This window comes from Ruditapes philippinarum, unplaced genomic scaffold, assembly GCF_026571515.1.
Source record: "Ruditapes philippinarum isolate M1 unplaced genomic scaffold, ASM2657151v2 ctg1023_1_1_1_1, whole genome shotgun sequence".
Lineage (NCBI taxonomy): Eukaryota > Metazoa > Mollusca > Bivalvia > Venerida > Veneridae > Ruditapes > Ruditapes philippinarum.
In genome coordinates this window covers 124,091-139,149 of record NW_026854204.1, presented here as the reverse complement: position 1 = coordinate 139,149, position 15,059 = coordinate 124,091, and the positions used below count along the sequence as shown (strand labels likewise).

Below are 15,059 nucleotides of genomic sequence, written 5' to 3'. Positions count from 1 at the left end.
GGGTAATACGAATCCAGAACTATACATTTAAAAAGAACAAATTTATGCAAATTTTGAAGCAAATATCAAAATTTAAAAATTCAAAATAAGGTTGTCTAAATTTATATAATTAGAAAATAATAAAACAATGATCAAGAAGATCGAATGCCAAAGCACCCCTTATACCGGAAAATCGGTATTTAAATACCAATTGATGATGAAATATCTAATGTCACACAAACAGCATCGGATACATTTTCTCAATAAGATTTTATGCTCCCATAATTCATAAATGAAAGTCTCTTTTTATTGTTTATGGTGAAACATATATAGAACATAGAATATGACTGTTTACGTGAGTAAAACATATAAAGAAAGTAGAGACAACGCAAACTTACACCTCCAGTACACTCTAAATCTCAGTGTTTTGATTCCAAACACATGTGAAAACACCTATCTGTAACAGTTTTAAAACATGTTGCGGTGTTTTCACAAAACACTGATGTTTCACACTAAAACACGGGTGTTTTTTCCTAGAAAACGTGTTTAGGTTTTTGTCTGAAAACACCTAACACGTGTTTTGGGACTGTAACAGATTTAAAACACGTTTACACGTTTTAATAGTTTCCATGTTTTATTTCAAAAACACGATCAAACCAAAAAATGTGAACAATGACACATAAACATATTATACACATTTAAATAACATTTTGAAATTTAGGTTAAATACTAATTGTTCTTCATTACTGCACATAAATGTTAAATAGATCAAGACACCCTACCATTATCATAATAGTATTTTTATATACTAAAATTAATATTGCATGCCTGACAGAGTGACAGTAAAGTTAACAACTTTTGGAAAAACAAACTGAGGTAGCATTTTCTACAGGTGGCAATTTTACTGTCACCTTGTCAGCCATGTTACAATCCAATGCAATATACCCGAAATTCTGGTGTTACCAATCACAAAATTAAAAAGAGCATTTTCATTTTCAAACTTCAAACAATTAAAAACAAGGCAGTCTGAAGGACATCTATATCCCCTTCGCAGTGGACAGGAATCTGTACTTCTTGATCTTTAACAAAAACCATGTCTTTTAGAGAAAAACCTGGCTGTTGTGCCATGGTCGTGAATTATTTATGCTAAAATATTTAAAATCTTCCATGTCAAAAAGTTATAAAAGAGAATATTTGACCTCTACCTGTGACCTTTGGGGCAGTGACCTGATTGTTGCGCTCTGCACATCCTATTATAATGGTGATCATTTGTGCCAAAGTTATTTTAAAAACTTTTCAGCAGATTAAGTTAAATTTAGGGGACACAAAAGTGGACCATTAACATTTGACTTTTAAGTGTGACCTTGACCTTGGAGGTAGTGACCTTGTTGTTGTGCTTTGCTCATCATGATATAAAGGTGATAATTTGTGCCAAGTTATGTTAAAAACTTTTTTCATCAGTTGAAGTTATGGAGCGGACACAAAAGGTAGACTTTTTAACCTATGACCTTAAGTTGTGACCTTAGGGGTAGCGACCCGATTATTGCGCTCTGCACATCGTCTCATACTGACCATTTGTGCCAAGTTATTTCAAAAAAATTTTTTCACAGTTTAAAAAAAGTTATGGAGTGGACATGGAAGACAGACTGAGGCCATTCCTGTAATCCCCTCCCTCTATGCAGAAGGGGATTAAAAATGAATGTATAAAATAAATACATAAAACAGATTACAGTTATATTTAGGCAAACAATTAAGTAAATAAATAGATAGACAATTAAACAACAAAAGCAAATTGATATATGGATATCAGTAGAATTTCAGGTAAAATGAAAACATATATAAAATGGATTTTAAATTTTTACACAGTAAAGCCTACCTCCCTGTAAAATGTAAAAAACCCGGTTTTTAGCACATATATGTATCATATTTGGGTTGGAAAAAAACAAACAGTATTTTCAGACAGTGTCAAAAAAATCGGTCATTCAATGTTGACTGTCCGGGGGGGGGGGGGGAGTCAAAAGTCTGTGCACTAGTGCTCTATTTTCATCCAGTAACAGTATATATCCTGATGGTTCATAAATATCTTTTGTTGTGGTGCGCTTAAGGCTTAGACAAAAAAATGGTACACTTTAGCACTCTAAAATGTTACAATGCAACTTTATACAATATTTTGATAAATCATTTCTTTGACTCCGAAAACACCAAAATTTAAATGCACAACAAAGGTGCCTGATCAGTGAAAACTAGTGATCTCTGTAAATAATTCTGCTTACCACTTGAAATCAGTAAATGAAAATTTAATAAATCTGATATCTGATATGATAATGAAGTGAGCATGTGTTAAAGTTAGACAGTAATACATCAACAAAATACAAACTTATTTAAGACATCAATGCAATATATTAAACTTACTATAGCATGTACAAAATAAGAGCATATTAACATTTGCAAACAACAAATAGCACTAATACTTCTTAACTGTAATAAACAATTTATAAAATATGGCATTTTAATGCTTCATTGACATAAAAATGTCACAGTCTGCAATAACAAACTGATGTCATAAATAATAAAATTAGTGTTTAAACACTGCATTATTAAGTCAATCTTTTCTGCTAGTGAATAATAATTTGATAAATCACTGGATTTAAAAGTTCCTAAAAAGAAGCATAGTCTTAGCTGTTTTGAAAAATATTGACACTTGACATTTGCTATTTGAAATAGAGCCAAAATATACAGCTTCATGTTCAGACATCAAGAGGATTTCAATGTCTGATTAAGGAAGCCTGGAAGGGGAGGGATTGCACCATCTATGCAGCAAAAATAAAGGCACTGATCAGCTGATGGTTACCACACAGCTATTCTGCACCTTTGTTTTTGTAAGTGCAAAAAAAGCAGGTTTTTTCATGGTAAAATGTAAGCTGTTAAGAAGTCAATAATATGTCCATGACACAGAAGGTTGAATTTTATTTAAAATGTTGGTTCTATTTGTTCATTAGTTTTTCCAATTGTTCCACAAAGTGTAAATACCCAGCCGACTTGTGACTAAGAAAGGCTTGTTTAAATAATGTTTGTTGCATGAATCCAAGGAGTTGTGAAAAGCAGTGGGATTTTCTAGATCCATTATATAATACCAGCTTATCAATAAGAATAGCCCTTCCATGAGGCTATCTGTCTCAAGTGGTATCTTGCACTGGTCTCCAACAATATACTGTTTGTCCAGTTCTATGTTGTTAAAAATAAAAACAAGGCTTCACTTGGAGGAGTATTAGGCTGTGATGACAGGACCTTTAACAGATTAGCTTCTTCAATATCCTGCAAAATGAACATGGAACAAAACAATGAATGAGTACCATCCTTCATAACAGGATCAGGGAAATCTTCTACCTTAAGCATTTCCAACCAGCACATAATAAAGTGTTAGTTAATGTCTGCTTCTGGAGCAGTAGGTCAGAAATTCGATCTTCTGCCATGCCATGCTGAGCAGGGCCAACATTCGTCTATTTTATATAGTGACAAGACAGGCAAAAAATGAGATACCATGTTTGACAAAGAGGCCTATCTATAGAGATACTTATCATATACTTAAATAAGTTTACAAGTCAATCCATTTAATATGCTATTTTGACAAAATTGTAAGTTGAAAAGGGGCATAACTCCAAAATATAGTTTTAAGAATAACTCCCCTTGTCTGAACAGTGTGTCTTGTAATGTAAAGCAAATATAAAATGAATTTATCAAAGTCTTGTGCTGATACCTTTGATAGTTTTGACATTAATTCATTTAATAAATTTCAGAATTTTGTCCCTTGTCAGTTACAAATGTGTCTTGTCATGATTAGCGGCTGCAAGTATTCAAGTTAAAATTAAATTCAGTGGTATTATACAAAACTGACAAAAAAAATTCCGGTAAATTTACTATACCTTATGTAGAACTACAATTTATCTAGTCTTGCACCCCTTTCCATGTTTGAATCCTGTATTACTTTCTATGGCTCTTATAACGTCCAAATCATCTTTGCACTGCAACAGAAATCAGTAATTCTAAGTAAACAGAAACGCACACAATCAGATCCTAAACACAGCTTTCAATTATGAATATGACAAAATGAACACAATTTTTAACAATTTTAACCATATTTGCATTAAAAGTGACAAAAGCACTGTAAAAACAAACATCAGCCACAAAACAAGATTATGCCATGTTGGATTTCCTGCAATATATCTCAGGATAAAGTCGCAATTTTTTTAAGTCCAGTCAGACAATGTATTTCAAAGCACATTAAAATTAAAAATTACATATTTTGTATTAAAAATCAGATATTTTATATCTAAAAAAAAAACAACAACAACAAATAATCATTGTCAGAACTATTTGATTAATGTACAGGTGCAGAAGCATAATCAACTTCTGACTGGGTCTCCTAGGTTCAACACAACCTTGTTATAACATGGTAGTTTGAATCCTTTATATAGACCATGTTAGTTAACCACATTATATCCAAACAAAAAAGTATTTATTATATATTTAAAAAAAATATGGAATTTTTCTTTCTATTCTATACCTTTTGTGAATACAATTTTTACCCTCTTTTAAACATTATTATATCTTAAGCCGCATTATAACAAGGCTGTGCTGTATGCATAGTAAGATTGCAATGATATCTTTTAAATTCTTTTTCCTTTTTCCATAAGGTTGCCTGCCCTAACAGTAATCTTAACTCATACCTCTTTTCCTCCAGGTTTAAGTGTAGCTACTGCTTCAAACAATATCTCTAGATTGTCAACAAATGGTTGGATGTGGCCTACTGCAAGAATTAATTTAATTTCCAACAACATCTGAAAAAAAAAGAAAAACAATTATTATAATTAGCTTATTTGATAATCATATGATAATTAAAAAAGGAAATGTAGCAAAACAGCGTAGATCACAATATTGCATTTTCCAATGTTCAAATTTAAGTTCTGTTATCAGCTTAATTGTTCCGTTCTCAGAAATATTGTTGGAGTTTAACACCTGTTTCAATAGTATTTCAGTTATATTGCAGACATTTTTGCCAAGAAATATTATACTATATATCAGATTTTAATAGTCAACTGATAAGACAGAAAATTCAAATCTACTATTTTTTCATGCAACTTACAAGATGGTGTTACAATTTCTGTCGCTATGGTAACAGTTGTGGACTCTGTCTCAGTCTTTGACATGTTGGCATCTTGGGTGTCTGCCCAAACATTACAACAGTGTCTTTTGGAATATCTGGTTCTCATAATTGTTGGTCTTCTAGAAGCATCAATACTTAGTTTTGAATATGTCAAGGATGGCGTTTTCTTCCATTTCTGTCACATCTTTTTCCAGCACAACAATCAAACTTCCTCCTTGCAACTGTTGCTTGTCACCAGCTAAAATATTGAATAAAACTTGAGTTAGTGTTTCTGAGAAATAGCCATCAATACCAACTAGATCGAAGTATCAAACTGTTTGAATTATTTATCAAACTACAGATCTTTTCTGTAAAACATAAGACAGTCATTCTAACATAACAATTATGTATTGTAGCTATCAAATACTATATAGATGAGATCTGTAGTTATATTCATGAATATGATTTCTGCCATCACAAATGGATCTCAACAGCATAATAGAACTCAAATTAAATTTTGACAACTGTTCCATTCTAAATAACATCATCAAGTAGGGTTTGTTTTACTGTTAACATGATTATTATATTTTGTGAAAAGTTTGTGTTTTGAGTCTACTTGTTTGAATTTTCTTTATACTGTGAAATCAGATATTTTTGCAAGGCTAAAATTTTGTGAATAATATGATTAACATTTAGGGTTCACCATGTTAAATGTTTGTGAAAATCAAAGTGGAGGACAATAGTTATTGCAATTAGGTAATACTTACATGATGATAATTTATTGAATTTGCAAATGTAGTAACAAGATATGTTTGTAAAACATGTATGCCCCCTATCTGCAGCCAATTAGTCATGTGATAAGGTTATTATGCATGACTTTTGACCCAGTGATCAAACAATTAATAAGGGTTATCAAGTATCTACTGGTCATGACCTTAACCTTTGACCCCTTGACCCAAAACTCAATAGGGGTCATCTGCTGGTCACGACCAATCATCATACAAAGTTTGAAGTTCCTAGGCCTAAGCGTTTTTAGTTAATTGATCGGAAACCGTTTTTACCTACAAGGTCAATGTGACCTTGACCTTTGACCCCTTGACCCAAAATCAATAGGTCATCTGCTGGTCATGAACAATCACCATACCAAGTTTGAAGTTCCTAGGCCTAAGGGTTCTTTAGTTATTGATCGGAAACCGTTTTAACATACAAGGTCAATGTGACCTTGACCTTTGACCCCAAAATCAATAGGGGTCATCTGCTGGTCATGACCAATCACCATGCCAAGTTTGAAGTTCCTAGGCCGAAGCGTTCTTTAGTTATTGATCAGAAACCGTTTTAACATACAAGGTCAATGTTACCTTGACCTTTGACCCCAAAATCAATAGGGGTCATCTGCTGGTCATGACAAATCACCATACCAAGTTTGAAGTTCCTAGGCCTAAGCATTCTTAAGTTTTTGATCTGAAACTGTTTTTACTTACAAGGTCAATGTGACCTTGACCTTTGACCCCTTGACCCAAAACGCAATAGGGGTCATCTGCTGGTCATGACCAATCATCATACAAAGTTTGAAGTTCCTAGGCCTAAGCGTTTTTAGTTAATTGATCCGAAACCATTTTTACCTACAAGGTCAATGTGACCTTGACCATTGACCCCTTGACCCCAAAATCAATAGGTCATCTGCTGGTCATGACCAATCACCATACCAAGTTTGAAGTTCCTAAGCCTAAGGGTTCTTAAGTTATTGATTGTAAAGCATTTTTACCTACAAGGTCAATGTGACCTTGCCCATTGACCCCTTAACCCCAATATCAATAGGGGTCATCTGCTGGTCATGACCAATCACCATACCAAGTTTGAAGTCCCTTGGCCTAAGGGTTCTTTAGTTATTGATCGGAAACCGTTTTAACCTAAGAGGTCAATGTGACCTTGACCTTTGACCCCTTGACCCCAAAATCAATAGGGGTCATCTACTGATCATGACCAATCACCATATCAAGTTTGAAGTTCCTAGGCCTAAGGGTTCTTTCGTTATTGATCGGAAACCGTTTTTACCTACAAATTCAATGTGACCTTGACCTTTGACCCCTTAACCCCAAAATCAATAGAGGTCATCTGCTGGTCATAACCAATCACCATACCAAGTTTGAAGTTCCTAGGCCTAAGGGTTCTTTTGTTATTGGTCAGAAACCGTTTTTACCCAAGAGGTTAATGTGACCTTGACCTTTGACCCCTTGACCCCAAAATCAATAGGGTCATCTACTGATCATGACCAATCACCATACCAAGTTTGAAGTTCCTAGGCCTTAAAGTTCTTTAGTTATTGATCAGAAACCGTTTTTGCTTACAAGGTCAATGTGACCTTCACCTTTGACCCCTTGACCCCAAAATCAATAGGGGTCATCTACTGATCATGACCAATCACCATCCCAAGTTTGAAGTTCCCAGGCCTTCAGGTTCTTTAGTTATTGATCGGAAACCGTTTTTGCTTACAAGGTCAATGTGACCTTGACCTTTGACCCTTTGACCCCAAAATCAATAGGGGTCATCTACTGGTCATGACCAATCACCATACCAAGTTTGAAGTTCCTAGGCCTAAGGGTTCTTTAGTTATCACTCGGAAACCATTTGGTCTACGGACCGACGGACCGACAAGTGCAAAGCAATATACCCCCTTTTCTTCGAAATGGGGGCATAAAAATTAAACACAGAAAGGTAGAATCACATTTCTTTTTTTAAAAAATCAATTCAAATGTAAATAAAGCTATGATATTGTGAAATGTCTATTTTTTTCTATTCATATATTAAACGGTTTTACTTGGCATCTGGATCACCAGACTTTCACAAAGTGTTTTACGCCAACAACTGTGGCTGTACAGTAGTCACACCTGTACAGATTTTCTTATGACAAGGCTTTATATTCTAAATAATTCTGAGATTCCTCTTTTGAGCACACAACCTAACACTGTGTTGTAATTGTGCTGTAGTGTGTAAAAATACTTACCTTTCTTCAGAAGGTCTTCAAGACTGCTTGCAAGGACAGATATTCTCTTCTGCCTTGTAGTGTAACACCTCCAAAATTTTGTACTGATTAGCCATACTAGTTGTTAAATATGTAATTATGAGAAGAAACTTGTAGCGTAACATGTAGATCTGACAGTACCCAAAATTACATTTTATTGAAGTACCTGTATTTATCCATAATAACTGTTCTTCCATTACAGATATGCAAGACAGGGGCAAAACAAACTTGAGATCTTGATATTTTTTAGCAACTGTCTTTGTATTTAAGCGTTTTACAAAGAGTCAATATGTTCATCACACTCTATAACCACAACTTGCACAAGAAGAGTAAAAACAAAAAAATTCTGGTAGAAATCTAGTCAATGACTAAAATCTTAACAACAACCCAGTATTTTTCCTTATATAACTCAGATACCGGAAAACGGCACCGTTCCCAATAGAAAATAGACAGCAAATTTTCCAATTCATGACTGATAAATTCCAAATTTAACACTGAAAATTACCTCTAAAAACAGTAATGCATGCCTCGGAGCCTTCCGTATTGATAAGTGATATACGATAAAAACCAAGTAAAACCACATGAGTGATATTCGTACCCAGTTCATTTCGTACTTTATGTTTAAGGTTTTAAACATATTTATTTTAGCTCGATTGCGAAACAAGTTCTTGCAACTTATATCAATCACTTTCGAGTCCGCTTCCTGGAACCAACCAGTACTGGTGTCATATGAAGAAATATGGTCGTGACCCGTATAGGGCTCGAACCCATGATCTCTGGTTTGAGAGGCAGACACCTTAACCACTAGGCCACCGCTCCCCTTTACGTTTCACACCTACTAAACATTATTTATGTACAATTGTTATGATTATCAATTTTTTTTTCAACCTCAAGCAGCAAAAATAAGCTTTAAAGTTAATAATACATGATTTTAAAGTGTATAATTATGCAAAATTTTCATCACCTCCCTGGATAAAAGAAATTCCCAATAAATATTTTGCATCTAAAATAAAATTCCCAATTTAAGTCAAACCGATGGATTTTTTCCCAATCTGTCCGGTACCGTTAATTGTACCAGCACCATTCTCAAAGTAGGGGAAAAACACTTTGACTTTCTGATATTAATTGAATGTTTTATATTTGAATATTATATATAATATAAGCGTTTCTTTACTTGACAACGTGTTCTTGCTTATCCAAATCAAAACACGTTGAATGTAACATGATATGGTTTCTGTTTTCTAGCTATGTTGTTTAAAAGTTTTATTCAGTATGTTTTTCTTTGCTGTCCTAAATAAAGTTTAAGTGTAGTTAAAAATTATTTTTAAAGTATTCCCTATATAAAATTAATGTTAACTTAGCCTCAATAATCAAATCGAAATTAATGGAATTAAGAATCAAATCCAGAGAAAGCTGAATAGTTGCACCCTTACAAAGGAACATTTATTATAAATGTGTGATAATAATATAGAACTATATATGTTTATTTGTCTTTTCATTCTAAAGTTTATAAAATATTGAAAATAAAGAAATTTAGGGGGGTGGGGGTTTATAGGAAATTTCAATCAAAAGGTTTATACAGTTACTGTTAAATGACAATTATTAATACCTGCCCCACTAACAAACTGAAAGTTCTATGCTCCTGCGTTTATGAATAAATTATGCAAATGAGCCAGGTTGAGCCGCCATGTTGGAGTTTCGTTAAGCGTGTTGGAAATTGCTATCTGTTCGTTTTGAAAGCTCGTCCTAACTTACAATTTCATTGAATGTAGGAAAACTTGGTTTTGTGTGATTGCATATTGAATGATAGGTATTACAAAATAAATATAATGAAAATCGATCAATAAATAATTGTATACGAGCGTTATAAAGTCAATTTAATTCGTCAGAATAATAAGGTTCAGTTGCAGGTAAGGCCCCCACGATTACACGTTTAAATGGATTCGTTTCGATTTTCATTCATAAACGTTTACGATATTGTTTACCGTTTAATCGAAATGACCATATTGTCTTACAAAATTTCTTAATCATTGCCTGTAATCATGGATTTTATCAATTCTAGTGGTTTATTCCAAAGTAAACAAACGGAAAATGGGTGTTTACAACCCTCCACACAGCATTACCGTGCAAAATTGCTCATGATTGACATAATACATTTTTGGTAAAAAATGGGGTTACAATGCAAAAAATGTGTGCTGACTCAATCGTGATGAGCCCTGAAAATTCTTTATTTGTACATGCATTAAAAATAGAAAGAAAGACATCATTTGGCGACTCAAATACATGGTGTGTATAGTACATAGAGGTACCACCGTTTAAACGGTATCGTTTCGGTTCTTAGCAATCGTGTAAACGTTTACAAAAAATTGTAAACGTGGGAGCCTTAGTTGCAGGGTATCGGTAAAAGACTGCTTTTTTCCCCGTTTTTGAAATTTATTTGAACACGGAGACAATTTTTCACAAACAGTAGGTTTATGAATATACTTTACGTTGCAACAGAGTTTACCGTGTGTCCATTCCTTATTTAAATTGTCTGAGAAGTTAAATCTGTTTGTTTACATGTAAATGTGTACCGTCATTTTGACCGACTGGAATAAAAACTACCATGACGGTAATAATACCCGATATGTAATGAAAATTACGCCGTGTAGTGCAAAGTTTTGGACATTGCTACTATTATTAACACTTACGTTGAATCAAACTGTTCCTTGTCAGCAAAATTGAAACCGAAAGTAGAGGTTGTTCTAGAATTTAATCGAATAAAATGGGTGGGATTTAACAATCGCGCATGCCCTGTGCGAACGTATTGTTTACATCCAGTCGTAGCATAGGGTAAGAGTGCAGACTTTGTCAGTGTGCCCATCGGGCTTCCCTTACAGGGGTATAAAATAAAGGGATCCGTCGCAAATTTAAATTTGGGTAGGGAGTTTTCCCAGAAGAAATGCAAAATAGAGTAAAAATTGGGTAATTTGACACAAAGGAAAAAATTTTTCTAAAAAGAGGTTCGATATTAACGTCCGATTTTAAACCCCCCAATTGAAAATAAAATTTTGGGAACTTCTTGATATGAAAGAACAAAATGCTTTTGATCGCAATGTTCTCTTACGAACATAGATATTTGTATAAATTTTGAATGTTTCGTCTAATTTTTGACATGCTCCAAAATTTGATGAAAAGGAACATAAACTTTATTTTTTACTGTGCAACTAGATAAAGATTTTATAAACCATATTCAATCATTAAATATAATTCCAATTTTCAGTATAAGACAATAAAATGACATTCAACTAATGAAATAATTCGAGGACCGATGTTCAAATATAATAAATAAAACAATTCATTTTCGAAGTAAAAAACACGTTTCTTTTAAGTTCTGAAAAGGTTCATAATTATACAGTTCATGCAAGGATATATTTGATTGATAAGAACGTTACCTGTTCATTGCTTTTGATACGATGATTTGAAGTATATATATTGCGTATTAAGTACATATATATACGCATATCCATTGACAATTAATTATCAAACTGGACACAAAACTAGCTGGCAAACAAAAGTGTATTTTATCACTTACTCAACTTAAAATTCATAGGTTCAACTGTACATGAAAAAATGCCATCTATTTGGACATAAAGTACACATAACCCATTTGTCAGTGCCACCATCCTTTTCATTCATTATTTGTGCATCCAGAACACTGGCTACGTTGACCAAAGTCGTCGTCAGTGTCAGCATAAGTGGGAATTTCAGAATTTGATTCTGACGTTCTCTGTAGACATGCAATACAAGACAAGGAGACGACACATTGATTATGAAAGTACACTGAACTTTTGTCCAAAGACAATAGAGGACTATCGGAGGACATATAGCGAGCAGAAGATTTAATGCTCATGACAGTAGTCGGTAGTCCTTTGTCAGTAAACGAGACAGGATAAGGAAACAGCATAGGACTGAGCAGATGACTCAGTGTTTATGACAGTGTACAGAGATGTCTGTGCAAGAAGAAAATACAGGGTTAGCAGACTGCAAAGGCTGAATAGACAGCAATTTATGAAAGGACTTGGTGATGCTAAATCTTTATGTTGGTTAAAATGCATATTTGATGAAGTAAGTTTGCAATGTCAATACAGCGACTTGGAAATTATGAATAACATTCTGCAGTTTGGCAACTTGAAATTAAAAAAGAAAACATAATGTTTTTTTGTTGTTGTTTTTTTTCTAATTAACGTATTTGAATTCATTATTTATGCATGTAGAGCTAGTTACTGTTGTGAATTTAAAGTTTTAATATTTCTATGACTATGTGTCGAAATTGGCCGACAGAGAAGATAAGTATCGTTCAATTTCGACACCCCTGTACAATTGTTATGCGTCTTATAATTGAGAATGAACTCAAGGTTAAATGTTCATAACATTCATATTTAAGGTTTATTTGCATTGAAACTAATACAAAAATACGAAATGATGACAAAGTTATGTGCCTGAGTTATCGACCCTTCTTATAAGATTCTGTAAATGTCGTTTTTTCGGAAAAAGTTACGAGCAATGGCATCCATAGACCGGAAATTTCTAGAAAAGGAAGAATGCCTAAGAGACCAAGAGCAAGTGATGACGTCACATAGTTCTGACATCGTACAATTGATTTAAATAAAGTAAAAAATGGTGCTATATTGTTAATATAATAGGAAAATGAAAGAAGGTGTCGAAATTACACCAGTGTCGACATTACCCGAAGTTGCTCTAACTATAAATGTAAAATAGTCTGGGCCCCTAGATAAAAATTGTTAATTTATATACCTGCATTATCAGACAGGTATAAACATATAGTCAATCCCATAGCTGATCATTGGACATCATGCGCCATTTCCTACATCACTAAATGTAAATAAGATTTTACTTCAATTTGTTGTTAGAAAGTGTGTGTGGACAGAAATACTCCTGCCCTGGTGGACCAGTTGAAAGACAAATTTAAATTATTTTAATCCTTAACAAGGAAACAAACGATACAACTTAAAACTACCCCAAAGTGATTTGAATACAAATCCGTGAAAAAGAACACCAACAGTTTTAGTAATTTTTGCACAAACAGAAATAACTGACCAATCTAATCACGTAACGTAAACAGCATTCCCCACCCACCTGTTTCAATTCGTCTATCGAAGCGAAAATGGACTATATAGTACATAAAACCTAACCATTCACCTGTAAAAACGTTAAAAATATTAACAAATCTGTTTAAGCAACTATTGTACATATCTGTTATGGAAGAAACAACAAAAATGAGGCAAACAATTTCTGGCGGTTTTTGTCGTCTGATCTACAATGTGCTACATCGCCAGACGCTTTACGGAGATATCAATCGAAGCGTACTCTTTACACGCAAGCATCTGGCTGCTATGATTCGAATTTATTTATTATAAAATATTTTATGTAATTGAATTCATCATAATTTGTTTCTGGATCTAGATATTTTAATATGGGGATTGTACAAAAATAATTCTAATTATAAAAAAAAAAATAATCAATTCATGTTTTTTGTGCTAAGGGGAAGTAACCGCTGTCAGATTAAACCTTAGTGTTTTCGGCCGAAACACGTGTTTTCGGCCGAAACACGTGTTTTCAGATTTCCGGATGACAAGTATATACGAATTTTCCGACACAAATGATGTTTTTGTCTCATTATTTTTTTACATGTGGCCTATTCACAACACTTGCGTGACTTCAACTCATTCAATAATGTAAAATTATTTAATTATATATTCTAGCTGGGATGTTCCAGATTCTAGGTTGTCCTGTGAAAACACCACCGTTTTCTGGGCATCGAGCGGAAAACATGAATAAAACATATGTGTTTTCACTGAAACGTATACAAAACATAAGCATTTTATATGAAAACGTCAGTGTTTTTGTTTAAAACACTGGTAAAACACGTGTAGTGTTCCCAAAATTTACAGTGTAATTCAATAAGTACGTTACCAACAGTAATGAAAGAAAAAGAATTACTATCAGTGTAAATGAACTTGGCATGTCAGAACGCTCATATTCATTTACATGTTTATTTTAAGAACTAAAAAATCGGATATTTTCAATCATGTTTTTCCTTACATGCTTCATTTCTTCTAATATTTCTCCATAAGTTACCTAAGTCTCTCTATATAGTGATAATTCAACAACCAATTATTCTCTTATTTTTAATTGTACTTTCATCAAACAGAGCCTGCAACATTTTCAATTTTGCCGTGTTAGGCTTTCTTTGAGGAGTTTTATTTTCTCTATTTCAAAGAGCTTACATCTATCCGCAACATTTTTGTATCTACTTTAGCTGGAGAGGTATTGTTTTACTTGTCTGGATAACATTGTTGAGAAATATTTGTAAATGTTACTTTATGTGCAATTTAATGAATAAATAAAGTTTCAACTAAGTATAAATTTAAAAAAAAGAATTACATCGCTAGCTTTAATAGCAAACTCTCCACCACTACGCTAATTAATGCAGAATTTGATGTGTATTCGAACACAAAACTTGTATATATCATTAAAATACATTTTAAAAAACTTATCGTAACACAGATTATGTTTCACGTTTACTTCAAAGCGACTTTATGAACTTGCCAGGTTTCAATTCTACTTTGTGTTTTGTGCTCAAGATTTGACGGAGATGCAGTTTGAACAGAATAACGTACACATAATTTAATCATGAATATCTTAAGAATGGAAGAGAATATAAAAGACAAGATGTCAAGGCTTCATTCGAAAGATATCACTTAGTTTCCTCATCAGTTGTATAAAGCTAGCACTACCGATATCTAGATATGGAATAATTATCCTGGTCGTGCATACTTGTAATATTTATATTTTGAATCGAAGCGCTCAAAAACTTTTATATTGTTAAAAACTTTATCCGTGGCGTCTCTG

General features: G+C 33.3%; 1 long non-coding RNA gene across 4 annotated transcripts; it reads right to left on the bottom strand.

Annotated features, from left to right (window-relative positions):
• Nucleotides 1-1,994: 1,994 nt before the first annotated feature.
• On the bottom strand, nt 1,995-13,878 carry LOC132739424 (uncharacterized). Of its 4 annotated transcripts, XR_009627000.1 has the most exons (6): nt 13,435-13,878; nt 8,127-8,222; nt 5,123-5,381; nt 4,707-4,817; nt 3,903-4,001; nt 1,995-3,294 (listed from the first exon to the last, which is right to left on the bottom strand). It is a non-coding gene; the product is annotated as an uncharacterized LOC132739424 (long non-coding RNA). The 4 variants fall into 4 exon arrangements; XR_009626999.1 differs by lacking the exon at nt 8,127-8,222 and having other exon boundaries at nt 1,996-3,294; nt 12,942-13,874; XR_009626998.1 differs by lacking the exon at nt 13,435-13,878 and having other exon boundaries at nt 1,996-3,294; nt 8,127-9,848.
• Between the last annotated feature and the right edge of the window lie 1,181 nt (nt 13,879-15,059).